Source organism: Meles meles, chromosome 19 (genome assembly GCF_922984935.1).
Source record: "Meles meles chromosome 19, mMelMel3.1 paternal haplotype, whole genome shotgun sequence".
Classification (NCBI taxonomy): Eukaryota; Metazoa; Chordata; class Mammalia; order Carnivora; family Mustelidae; genus Meles; species Meles meles.
Genome location: NC_060084.1, coordinates 46,383,252 through 46,395,412, shown reverse-complemented (window position 1 = coordinate 46,395,412; position 12,161 = coordinate 46,383,252).

Below are 12,161 nucleotides of genomic sequence, written 5' to 3'. Positions count from 1 at the left end.
CTGAGGACAGAGAACGGGGTGCAGGGGCTCCTGCGTCTCCTGCTCCGCACGCTTGTGCCCCCGTTCTGGGGCTGGGTTTCCCACCAGTGGAAAGGGGGCACAGAGGGACATGTCTAGACATGCTGTCCTTCCCTCAGTGACCTTCTTCCTTAACAGTGAGGCGCTAGGCTTTGGTGAGCCCTGATTGAAGAGCCAGTGCCTGAATGTGACCCCACGGAACCCCTCTAGCAGGGGCTCACTCACAGCACCCCCCTTTCTCTGTTCAGAAGAGCAGGTCTCCCCACAGCCACTCAAGGTCACACAGGTAGCGGGTAGGAAGCTGGGACTTGAACCCTGTCCTCTCCTGCCTCCACTGACCGGTCTAAACCATCTTGAGGGCCAAGTGGAGCCCAAGTTTAGCAAGGAGTGGTGTGGGATTGGCATTGGCGTTGGACACAGAGATACGCTAGCAACTTCGCCGTTGGCATCGGCTCGCCCCCGCTAGACGCTGGAATTGAAAGCAAGGGGACCCTGAACTTGATGCCAGGAGAACACTCACAGAGCCACTTCTGGAGGGTCTGAGAGCAGGCCCCGGTGGCCACTAGGGCTGGCGCCGTGTGGCTCTGAGGTTGGTCCCAGCCGGCTCCGACATGAACATCATGTGGGTGCTGCACTGGTCTCCCGCGGGCCTGATCGGGGCCCCGTTGGGCACGAGGCAGCATCTGTCGGTTGGAAACCTGCCCCCACCTGCTCAGATGCCAGCTCTGACTTAGGACGAGTGCAGGTAGAGAGAGGTTCGCACTCTTAGGACGGGCATGTTGCTGCAAGGGTTCTAGAGCTCTAAGCTGGATTCCTGCGGGCAGGCAACGAAGAGCAGAGAACAAGGCAGAGATAGGAAAGTTGTTTGTTGGTTTTAAAGGAACAGAGGAGGGAAGGATTAGCACAAGCTTGGTGGCTATCAGTCCCCTTAATCCCAAACACCAGCCTACACCTGGGCTGGCGACAAGCCCGTGCCCCCCTCCCCCCGCCCCGCCGCTTCCCCTTGGTCTTTCTTGGCAGGGAGGGAGGTAGAATTTCGAGAGTTTGTCAGTGAAGTTGGCACCAACCAGGCCACGGAGTGTACAGACAGGCTGTCATGAGCTGGGGAGGAGTAGGGCATATGGCCGACAGAAGTACTTGGCAACAGAGGTCAAGTGCGCTTGGTCTTGCTGGTAACTCTGGAACCTGGGGCGAAGCCAGCATCTGTCATCACATTCCTTCTCCCCGTGGGGCAGGAGTATGCCAGGCCAGCGTGCTAACAGCCTGGGCATCAGTTTCCAGGGTGAGTTAGGACAGCGCCCAGGAAAATCTCTTTCCCTCCCTGGGACTCAGTTTTCCTTTCTGGACGATGGAGCAGCAGTGAAGTACACAGTGAAGGCAGGCATGGAATATTTTACTATTGCTTCATTGTTGGGGGACCTTGAACAGGTCACCTCACCTCTCTGAGCCTCCTGGGGCCAAGGACAGGACGTACCTCTTGGCTTATTACGGGAGGAGTCATCGATTAATGGGTTTGAAGTACATGGCCGTTAAGTGCCAAAAATGAGTAGCTGTTGCCGTTACTCTGTGGGATGATGAGTAAGGGATTCCTTAAACCCCCTCCCAAAATTTACCTTCTCTGGTCTAAAGCTCCAAATACTTTTCTCTGGGAAAGGAGGAAGGGAAAGAAAGCCTTGTGGGAACCTGCCTGCCCTTCTTTTTTTTAAGATTTTATTTATTTCACAGAGAGATCACAAGTAGGCAGAGAGGCAGACAGAAAGAGGGGAAGCAGGCTCCCTGGCTCGATCCCAGGACCCTGAGATCGTGACCTGAACATGAGGCAGAGGCTTAACCCACTGAGCCACACAGGCGCCCCACCTGCCCTTCCTTCTTTGGCGCAGCTGAGCCTTGCCCCCTGGAGCTGAGAATGGAACAAGGACTTTGGAGGTGGGCTTCTGGAGAAATGGTGGAGTAGGCAGTGGGTGGGAGGGTGGATGGGGATAGACCCTCAGGCTGTCTGCCCCTCTCCCCCAGAGCACTTTGCCCATAGGCTGTGTCTCCCCTTGCATCTGACTGTCTCATTCTTTATGCTTTGTCTTCCCTGCAAGTCAGCCTGCCCTCCCGCCCTCTTGTGTGCTTCTGGGTCTTTCTGTTCGTGCCAGCGTATGCGGCAGGTTCTCCCAGATGCCTCTGTTGTGTATCTTATTTACACGTCTGTCGACGTGTGTCATTCCGGGCACGTGCTTGGGATCTCTGCACATCTGAGCGCGTGTGCGTGTCGGCGTGTCCATGTGGATATATGGATTTGTGACACTCCCTTCTGTGGAGTGTTTGTGCGTAAGCGGGTCTCCATACCTGTTTGTGTCTAGACATGTCCCTCGGTGTGAGCCCACGAAAGGGGGTGTGTGTGCGCAGGCCGGTGTGCCCGAACGCACGGCCGTGTCTGTGTCTGTGGGCAGCCAAGTACGTGGTTTGGAGGACGCCTGAGGGAGGACATCTCATGAGTGTCCGTGTGTCCGCCCTGATGTCTGACTGTGCGTCCACACGTATCTGTTTGCGGGTCCTGTTGGTGACCGTGTTCGGCTGTGTGGATGGACATTTTGTGTGTGTGTGTGCTGGCGTAGTGTGTAGGCACGTGGGCCACGCTGTGTACACGAGGCTGCGATCTGCTGGTGCCTCTGTCTGCGCTCAGACGCAGCCCTGGCCCAGCTCCACTTCCCGTCTCAAAAACACAAGTAATTCCCTATTTGTCAGGGTGTTGTGCCCCTGGGCTTTCAAGGGTCACACCAGGCAGAAAAGGGCTGCACAGAACAGGTGGTCCTAGAGCATTCTGAGGTGGGTCAGCTCCTATCGGATCAAGGCGAACGTCCATTCAGAGAATTCCCTCCCACGGTGCCCCCAGCCTCCTAAGCCACCCAGCACATTTAAGACAGCCATCCTCCCAGCGCTGTCACCCCGCCACTCCGTCCCAGCCTTACTGAGGGATGCTGAGGACACAGGGGTGAGCCTGGGCCCTGCCCTGCTGAAGCTGGCACAGGGCTGGGGCGAGAAGGCCCAGGCAGAGGGCTGGGCTGGGGGAGCAGGGAGGGAGGCACAGGTGTCAGTAGGGGCCCAGAAATAGCCCCTGCTTCACGCTTGTCAGTTCACGCTGAGCCACTAGAGGGCCACCTAGGGGTTTTTCCAAGGCAGGATGGGGACAGTGGGGAGAGGGAATTCTGGGCAGAGGAATCTGAGTGCCAAGACAGTGGAGCATGGTCAGGTGTCCTTAGGGTGGAAGGATCTGGGCCGTGTGCACTGATGAGGCTGAAGCCTTCAGCAGGAGTCAGATCTGCTGGACCTTGTGTGACCGGGCGGGGAGTGCGGACTCTGTCCTAGGATGATGGGGAGCCCCAGAGGGTCTTAGGCAGGGGAACAAGCTGGCCAGATTTGTGTTTCAGAGAGCTTGTTGAGATTTATGGGGAAGAGGAGACTACAGGTCCAGAGACACGGACGTGGCTTCCATAGGCTCCAGGGGACAGAGGACGGGGCCACCAGCATGGAGAGGAGGCGTGGGTTGGAGAAAGGGACAGAAGGAAGAACCAGTTCTTACCTGGTTATGCGCTGGCTGTGTGGGGTAAGGCGAGGGAGGAGCCCAGTGTGGGGGGAGATGGCGGTGTCATTTATTGGTTTGGGGACACAGATCAGAAGCAGGTTTGAGGAAGGAGATAATGAGTTCCACTTTGGGCCCGTTGGGAACCGGGCACAGTCCCTGCTTCTAGGGATTTCTCCAACCAGTGGGACAGCAGACCCGCATCAACCAAAGTCCTCAAGGACCCCATGTGTGCTCATTAGTAATTATGTGTCATAGTGTAGTACTCGGGGCTGAGGGTTGGGAGGGCTTCCTCGAGTCAGTGTTGTTGGAACTGGGTCTCGCAGGATGAGTTCACACGTGGGGGAGGAGCAGAGGGCAGGGCAGAGAGAGCCTCACAGGCCAGGCCCCTGCTCCCTGTGCCAACCTCATCAATCAGCTTGCTGTCCTCCACCTCCTCGCCTGACCCGAAACTCTCCACAAACCTGGCTGGTGCGCGCAAGTGTGGCTGAAATCTATGACCTCTCCCAAATGAGAATGTTTGTTTTGTTTTGTTTTTTAGGTAATGTGAAGGGGCCGCTGGCTGGCTCCGTCAGGAGGGCATGCAGCTCCTGATCTTGGGCTTGTGAGTTCAAGCCCCATGTTGGGTGTGGAGCTTAAAGAAATAAATGCATAAATTTAAAAACATAAATTAAGGAATACTTCTTTAAAAATGACCAGTTTTAATGCAAACAGCTCATGGCATTTAGTACATTCCCAGAGCTGGGAAACCAACCACCTGTAACTAATTCCAAATCCTTCCCAGGTGAGAACCTTAGGTAAGCCTTCTTGCTTCAAATTGAAATGCTAGCCCGCTGACGGTGGTAGCATTCAGTGAGCTCATGATGTTACTGTGGGAAGTTTTCACGGGCACGATCTTACTGAAGTCCTCACAGCAAGCCGGTGAGGTCGGGTTGACCATCCCCAGTTGCAGACTGAGTGAAGCAAGGCCCAAAGAAGGGGGAGTGGTTGCTTAGGGCTCCACAACTGATCAGGGTGGAACCTGGGCACGGCCTCGCGTTGTTGACTCTAGATTTCATGCTCTTAAGCACCATGCTGGACGGCCAAGTCCTCCCTTCTCTTTATGAGACATCAGGAAACTGTTCCTGATAATCCTGTGGTTCTTGTAAGTCCCAAACAGAAGATTCCGATTGTATAAAGGAAATAAAAATAAAACAGGTCTCTCCATGGGAGGGATGTTTGACCTTCTGTTATGTTTGCGTTCTTTGGAACATTAAACCAAAGACCCGGCCAAGCAGTGTCACCTCAGTGAAGCAGAGAGTGAGCAGAACAAGGCCTTGGCCAGAGTGAAGTGTTTGGGTTTGGGTTTCAGATGACAGCAAGGATCAGGGTGAGTGGGGGGAGGGCAAGGCCAAGGAGCCGAAGAAAGTCAAGGTTCTTTCTGTCTGGTTGTTGGGACTGTGCATGCCCACCGGTGTGCCTTCTTGCAGGAGCAGGGCAAGTCTTGGAGGAAAGAGAGGGAAAACGTTTGTCAGAAGACAGGATGAGGAGAGAGACTCCAAAAGAAAGGGTTTTATGAGAGAGTGGAGAGTCATACTCTAGACGTGCTCTGGGGACTTTCTGACTCTTAATGGTTGAAAATCTTGAAAATAACAGCTATCAACTCAGAATAAAATCTTTTTTTTTTTTTTAGAATAAAATCTTTTAAAAAGGGGGCTGCCTGGGTGACTCGTTCGGTCAAGCAGTCTGCCTTCAGATCAGGTCATGATCCCACGGTCCTGGGGTCGAGCCCTGTGTCCGGCTCCTTGCTCATTGGGTGTCTGCTGCCCCCTCTCCCCCCGCCCTTGCTCATGCTCTTTCTCTTGCTATCTCTCTCTCAAATAAATAAATACAATCTTTAAAAAAAAAAATAAGTTTCGGGGCATCTGGGTGGCTCAGTGGGTTAAAGCCTCTGCCTTCGGCTCAGGTCATGATCTCAGGGTCCTGGGATCGAGCCCCACATCGGGCTCTCTGCTCAGCAGGGAGCCTGCTTCCCTTCCTCTCTCTGCCTGCCTCTCTGCCTACTTGTGAGCGACCTGTCAAATAAATAAATAAAATCTTTAAAAAATAAAAATAAAAAAATAAGTTTCATACCTTGCTGTTGGGAATGTATATTCAAACAATCCCTTTAGGAAACTGGCAGTTTACTAAAACGAAACACATTATTAATCAATGAGGAAGCAACACCGGGGTGTGTATCCAGGAGTGTTGAGTGCACATGTCCCACAAAAACCTAAGTACTAGAATGTTCACAACAGCATTGGTCAAAACAGCCGAACACTGGAAACAACCCAAATGCCCATCGGCTATAGAGGGGTTAGTAAATAATAGCTATTGAGTAATTATTACCGATGTGAAAAAAGCCAAGCACTAAAAGAAAATATTCCCATGCTGTGATTCCATATTTGTGAACTTCAAAACTGGGCAACACAAATTTGTGAAGGTCAGGACAGTCGTTGCTTTAGGGTAAAAATGACTGGATGGGACACAGAAGAGTCTTCCAAAGTATCAGATACAAATGTAGAAATTCTTCAAGCCCATTCATTCAATAACCATGCCAATTACTGCATGGAATTTATGATTATCAAAAAAAAAAAAAAGGCAAAAAATTGAACAGGAAATAGCAGGATATTTACAAGAATGATAGTTTGTTTAAAGTAGCTTCCTGGGCCACCTGGGTGGCTCAGTTGTTCAGCAGCTGCTTTCGGCTCAGGTCATGATCTCAGGGTCCTGGGATCGAGCCCCGCATCGGGCTCCATGCTCAGTAGGGAGCCTGCTTTTCCCTCTCCCTCTACTGCTCCCCCTGCTAGTGTTCTCTCTTTCTCTCTCTGTCAAATAAATAAAATATTTTTTAAAGTAAAAATAAAAAAAAATAATAAAGTAGCTTCTTTAGGGAGCACGTGGCTGGCTCTGTCAGTAGAGCGTGCAACTCTGATCTCAGGATGGTAAGTTGGGCATGGAACCTACTTCAAATAAATCAATAAAAATTTGGGGCGCCTGGGTGGCTCAGTGAGTTAAAGCCTCTGCCTTCGGCTCAGGTCATGATCCCAGGGTCCTGGGATGGAGCCCCGCATCGGGCTCTCTGCTCGGCAGGAAGCCTGCTTCCCTCTCTCTCTCTGCCTGCCTCTCTGCCTACTTGTGATCTCTGTCAAATAAATAAATAAAATCTTTTAAAAAATTTTTTAAAAATTTAAAGTGGTTTCCTTTGGCTGAGGGGAGTTAAAGGTAGGAGGATAGGCTGGCGCAAGCCAATTTCACTCTCTATCGATTTACAGCTTTTGCATTTGGAAGCAAGTGAGTGTGTTACTTGTTCAAACAGAGTAAGTTAACAAACCTGGGCAGAGGGTATGTGTCTTTCCAAATGAAGGAAGGAGAAATGATTTGGGTCAGCAGCCCAAGAGAACTTGGGTTGGTTGGGGGGGGGGCAGGAGGGGAGCCCTTAGTGGAGTTCACATAGTCACAAGCAATGGTCATAGGGTTCTGATCGTCTTTAGGTTCTGTTTGAAGGGCTTCACATTCAGTGATTCACTTAATCCTCTCACCAATCCTTTGAAGCAGATACAACTATTACATCCATCTTACAGATAATTAAACCACATCCCAGCTAACCCGAGTCATTTGCCCAAGAGAGAGTAGAGAGCAAGAGGCAGACCTGGGATTTGAGCCCAGACAGCTTGATCTCAGAGCTATACCCTTAACTACGTTGTTAGGCTGCCTCTCTTGACAGGCAACATAAATATACAATCCCAAAAATGAGCTTCTAGGGTTATGGCTCTTCTGCTTAATGTCACATGTTCAGAGGTGGTTCCAAAGTCCTGATGAGTGAAGATGAAGATTCTTCTGCTTCCACCTGGCACTCTGCCTGGACCAGTTCCTTTTCCATCAACATGGATGCAAGGTGACCTACTACAGGTCCTCCTGCCCTCAAATTGAGAGTCCCGCTGGGGTCCTTGGGGTCTTTTTATGGCATCAGACTTAAACCAGACACATCCCAATCTATAAGAGGGGTTCTAAGAAAAATGAGCTTCAGGGCACATGGATGGCTCAGTCGGTTAAGCATCTGTCTTCGGCTCAGGTCATGATCCTGGGGTCCTGGGATGGAGCCCTGTGTCAGTCTTGCTCAGCAGGGAGCCCGCTTGTGTGCGCAGTCTCTCTCTCTCTCTCTCTCTGACAAATGAATAAATAACATCTTTTCTAAAAAGATAGAAATAAAGAAAAATGAGCTTCAAAAGGGGAAAGGTTAGAATGTCCTTGCAAGTCCCTTGATCCCTGAGCAAATTTATCTCATCCTAATCCAGAGACCAGCTCTCCACCAAAGAAGAGATCTGCATTAGACACATTTTTATCCCTTATCAACATCCCTTCCTTTGAGAACTGTGCATCCCCCATTCCACTGGAAACTTGCTCAAGTTCCTGTGTGGTCTGGGTTGGAGAACATGGGGGTGGGATCATGGTGCAGGCGCACCAATCATAATCCCCCACTCCCTGCCACCACCAAGATTTCCTAAGAGATGGTCTCATGACCACTCAGATTTCTTCCTGAAACTTTTGATTGAGCTTCTGGGGAAAGAGTTGCCCCTTCTCTAAAAACTAGAACCATATATACAACGTATTTAGTCAGCTTAGACTAAGTTAGACAACACCGATAATTCAACAAGGGTACAGCACTCACACAAAGTCATGCTTGGTGCTAATTAGCTATGGATCTCCTTCATGTCCTCTTCAGCTGGACCAACTGAAGAGGGAGCATCTACCCAGGACAGGCCAGTACCATGTGAGGGAAGAAAAGTAGCAAAGCAATGAGACGATCCTTAATGTTTACGCTTACCAACTCATTTTCACTCACAATTCACTCCCCAAAGCAAGTTAAGTGGGCAAACCTGAAGTAGAAGGGCGAGAAACAGAATCTGCCCATTGGGTAATTGGGCCAGTAGGGAAGGAATGTAATCTGACAAAGACAAGATAGGCCTAAGACTGTGTAAGACCATCCTACAAGCACTTGGGGAAGCCCTAAAAGAGAAAAAAGTCATACATAGACCAATAGATCCAAAAGATTCAGTCATGGGAGGGTCCAGAAAACTCGTCTCTCGGAGCACCTGAATCCAGACTCAGGGTGAGTTAACAAATCACCATTTTTGCTAAGGTCGGTCTGAAGGGAGTCTCTACCACTTGCAACCAGAGTCCTGACCCAGGGCTCTCAAATTGAGAGTCCCCGCTGGGGAGGTTTTTGTTTATCCTTGTCCTACACCTCTCCCAGGGATGAGGGATAATTCAACTCAACTGGAATCTGTTCTAACATGAACAGGTACGACCACGGAGACACCTAGCCGCAAACAACATCTCTTCCTCGTTCTCCCTAACGAGCTATGACTTGGTACACAGAACCAGAGCTGTGGAGTAAGAACCTGAGAATCACCAGCTCTTTAAACCTTAGCACCACTCATATCTAGAGACTCCATCAGAAGTTCCCCTAGAATGGCAGATCTCTCTCTGAAGAAGTTGGTACTTCTTCACAATGCCCATCACAAATCCTTCCCACCACTTCTTATAATGAAGGAGGTGGCTATCTTTGGCTTGATTCTCTAAACCCCGGGGCTCATCCCAGAGAAGGACATGTGATTGGCTGATTAGTCGGCAGGCAGGAGAGGATGGATGGGAAGAGGGAGGAACAATTAATCCTATAATAGCAGAGCTAACAGAGAAAGCAGGTGTGACCAGATTTCAGCAGAGGTCCTGGGCTGAATCATCTCAGAGACAGCTATGCCCCCCTGCTCATCTTTGACCGAACCGTTGCCTTGCCCAGCTCCAGAAAGTTGAATGGTGACTCCCCATTTAGTGAAAATCTCAATTCACGACATTAGCTGGAAGGTTCAGAGCTGCCTCAAAGTGGGGGAGGCAGAAGTGCTGGCTTCTAGCCCAGGACCGGTCACCACACCCTATACTGTCCTAACTCCCACAGTTGGCCACTGTTTCCCCTTCTCTGAAATGGGCATGGGGATGACCTCTGCCTCCTCACTCAGATGTCTCGCTTTTAGGTCAAAATGGAAACCAGGTGGCCAAGGGCTTGGAAAACTGCCCATGGCTACAGGGATAAGAGCAATTAACACATACTGAGCGCCTCCCATCAAGCGCTGCCTTTTCAGTGTGTTTCATCCTTATGATACCCAAACGGAGATGTGGTGATTACCTTCATTGTACAATAACATGAATAACATGAAGCAGGAGGCATCTGGGTGGCTCAGTCAGTTTAAGCATCTGCCTTAGCTCAGGTCATGATCCCGGGGTCCTGGGATAGAGTCCCGCATCAGGATCTCTGCTCAGCGGAGAGCCTTCTTTTCCCTCTCTTCCCCTAACCCCTGCTCATGCACTCTCTCTCTCTCTCTGCCTTAAATAAATAAAATCTTTGGGACGCCTGGGTGGCTCAGTCGGTTAAGAGACTGCCTTCGGCTCAGGTCATGATCCCAGAGTCCTGGGATCGAGTCCCGCATCAGGCTGCTTGCTCAGCAGAGAGCCTGCTTCTCTCTCTCTCTCTGCCTATCACTCTGCCTACTTGTGTTCTCTCTCTCTCTCTGTCAAAAAAATAAATAAAATCTTTTTAAAAAATCTTTAAAAAAGAAAATCTTGAAAACATTAAGAAAATAACATGAAGCAAAAAGGGACTAAGTAACGTGCTTGAGTCACACAGGGCAGTCTGGCTTCAGGCTGCTTGCCTTGGGCACTGCACTATCTCAGGGATTCAGGCTCAACACCGGTTATCTGTTGGGTCATACATGTCTCAGCAGCCCAGGTTCCTTCCTCCAGAGCCCTTTGACCTGAGACTCAAATATCATCTATACTTGTCCTAAAAAATAGCAATCAGATAATAATAATCCCCAATTGTTGTGTGACTGTTTTGTCTTACCCATATAATACTAAAGATAAGGGTTGATAAGGGTTAACATTTATTGAGCATGTCAGCAGACGTGATAACCATTTTTCTTGCGTGGTGTCCCACAGTTCATCTTTACAAGTTTGAAAGGAAGGGACAGTATCAGCGGTAATACTGGGAAGTGTCTAGCAGCGAGCTTTCAGCAGGCGGGTCGGGGGGATGTTCTGACTTCTAGCTGATTCCAAGCTATCAACTCAACATAAAGTCACCAGCCAGTGGAATTGTGAAGAGATGCACCATGGCTCCCATGAGCTGGTACTGGCCCATTCCAGCACACCACGAGTTCACACTCATTTTATAAAGAGAAAAGATAAGACTTCAGCAGGTGAAATGATTTGCTTAAACTTGCAGAACAAGTAAATGGTGAATTGGGTATTTGTACCAAAGCCGTCTAGATGCTAAACCAAGACTCTTTATCACTATCCTGTACTGTCTGTCTAGGCTGGGTTCCTCCTTGGACCAGAGACAATCCATAAAGTTTATCCACCAGAAGAAATTAGCAGATTTATTCCCTGGAGAAACAGTTGCTCGCTTGCTAGTGACCCCTAGCAGAGACTGAAGACCTGATTATGGAATGTTAACAGAAAATTTTAACAACTGCAAAACCAGTCAAGCTATTGAAGATTTAGATAATCCAGATACAAAGTTTTGGGTCCCATTACCCGTAAATGACCCAAACCAGCTAAAGTCCTGGTTGAGAGAAAAAGCACCATGAAATTTGGTCGTGGTAGAAAGAAATATACATATGAGGGCTGGGAGGAAATGGTGGCAAGGATGACTTGGCGAGACACCATGGTTTCCATGCATGGGGGAAGGGTTGAATTTTACCAGATTTGGGTGGGACGTTTCTGAGATGGCAGGAGTGCCATACTGGGGAGACCTAGTTGGGATAGCAAAATTGTATCATGGTGGGACAGGAAAACTGATGACTTTAGAGCCCTTGATTCCTAATGACTATTATTCTCATTTTGCTGATGAGGAAATGAGGCATTGAACGACATAGTCACGATGACACAGCTATAAAGTAGCCATACCCAGACTTGAATCAGACCTTTCTGATGCTTTCTTGCCCTTTCTCATTCTACACACAGGCAAAAGAAAAGTCAAGTATGATGTCACTTAACCTCCAGAGCCCTGTGTGTTTCATAATACACCACAGTTATCCAGTTCCAAACATTTTCAGATTTGTGTGAACAGCTTGGGTTCCATTTTCAGATGCTTTCCATGGGGGAGGGATGGGAGCGTAATGAGGAAACCCCAGATGCACGGTGTCTTGTTTCATAACAAGCACACTAATAACAATGCCTATTCAGACTATAACATCCACGTGCACTGTCTCTTGGGAAGAAGCTGGAAAACCTGTGACTTACATAATCTTCGAGGTACAGCACAAAGATTCATGAGACCTGGGAACCACGGTCTCACTACCAGAGACTTGAAATATTATAATCACTGTACACAGAATCATAGTCCCTTAAAAATAAAAATGTTCTAAGACAAACCTTCAATAATTTCTCTTGGGGCCCCTGGGTGGCTCAGTGGGTTAAGCCTCTGCCTTCGGTTCAGGTCATGATCTCAGGGTCCTGGGATCGAGTCCTGCATCGGGCTCTCTGCTCAGCAGGGAGCCTG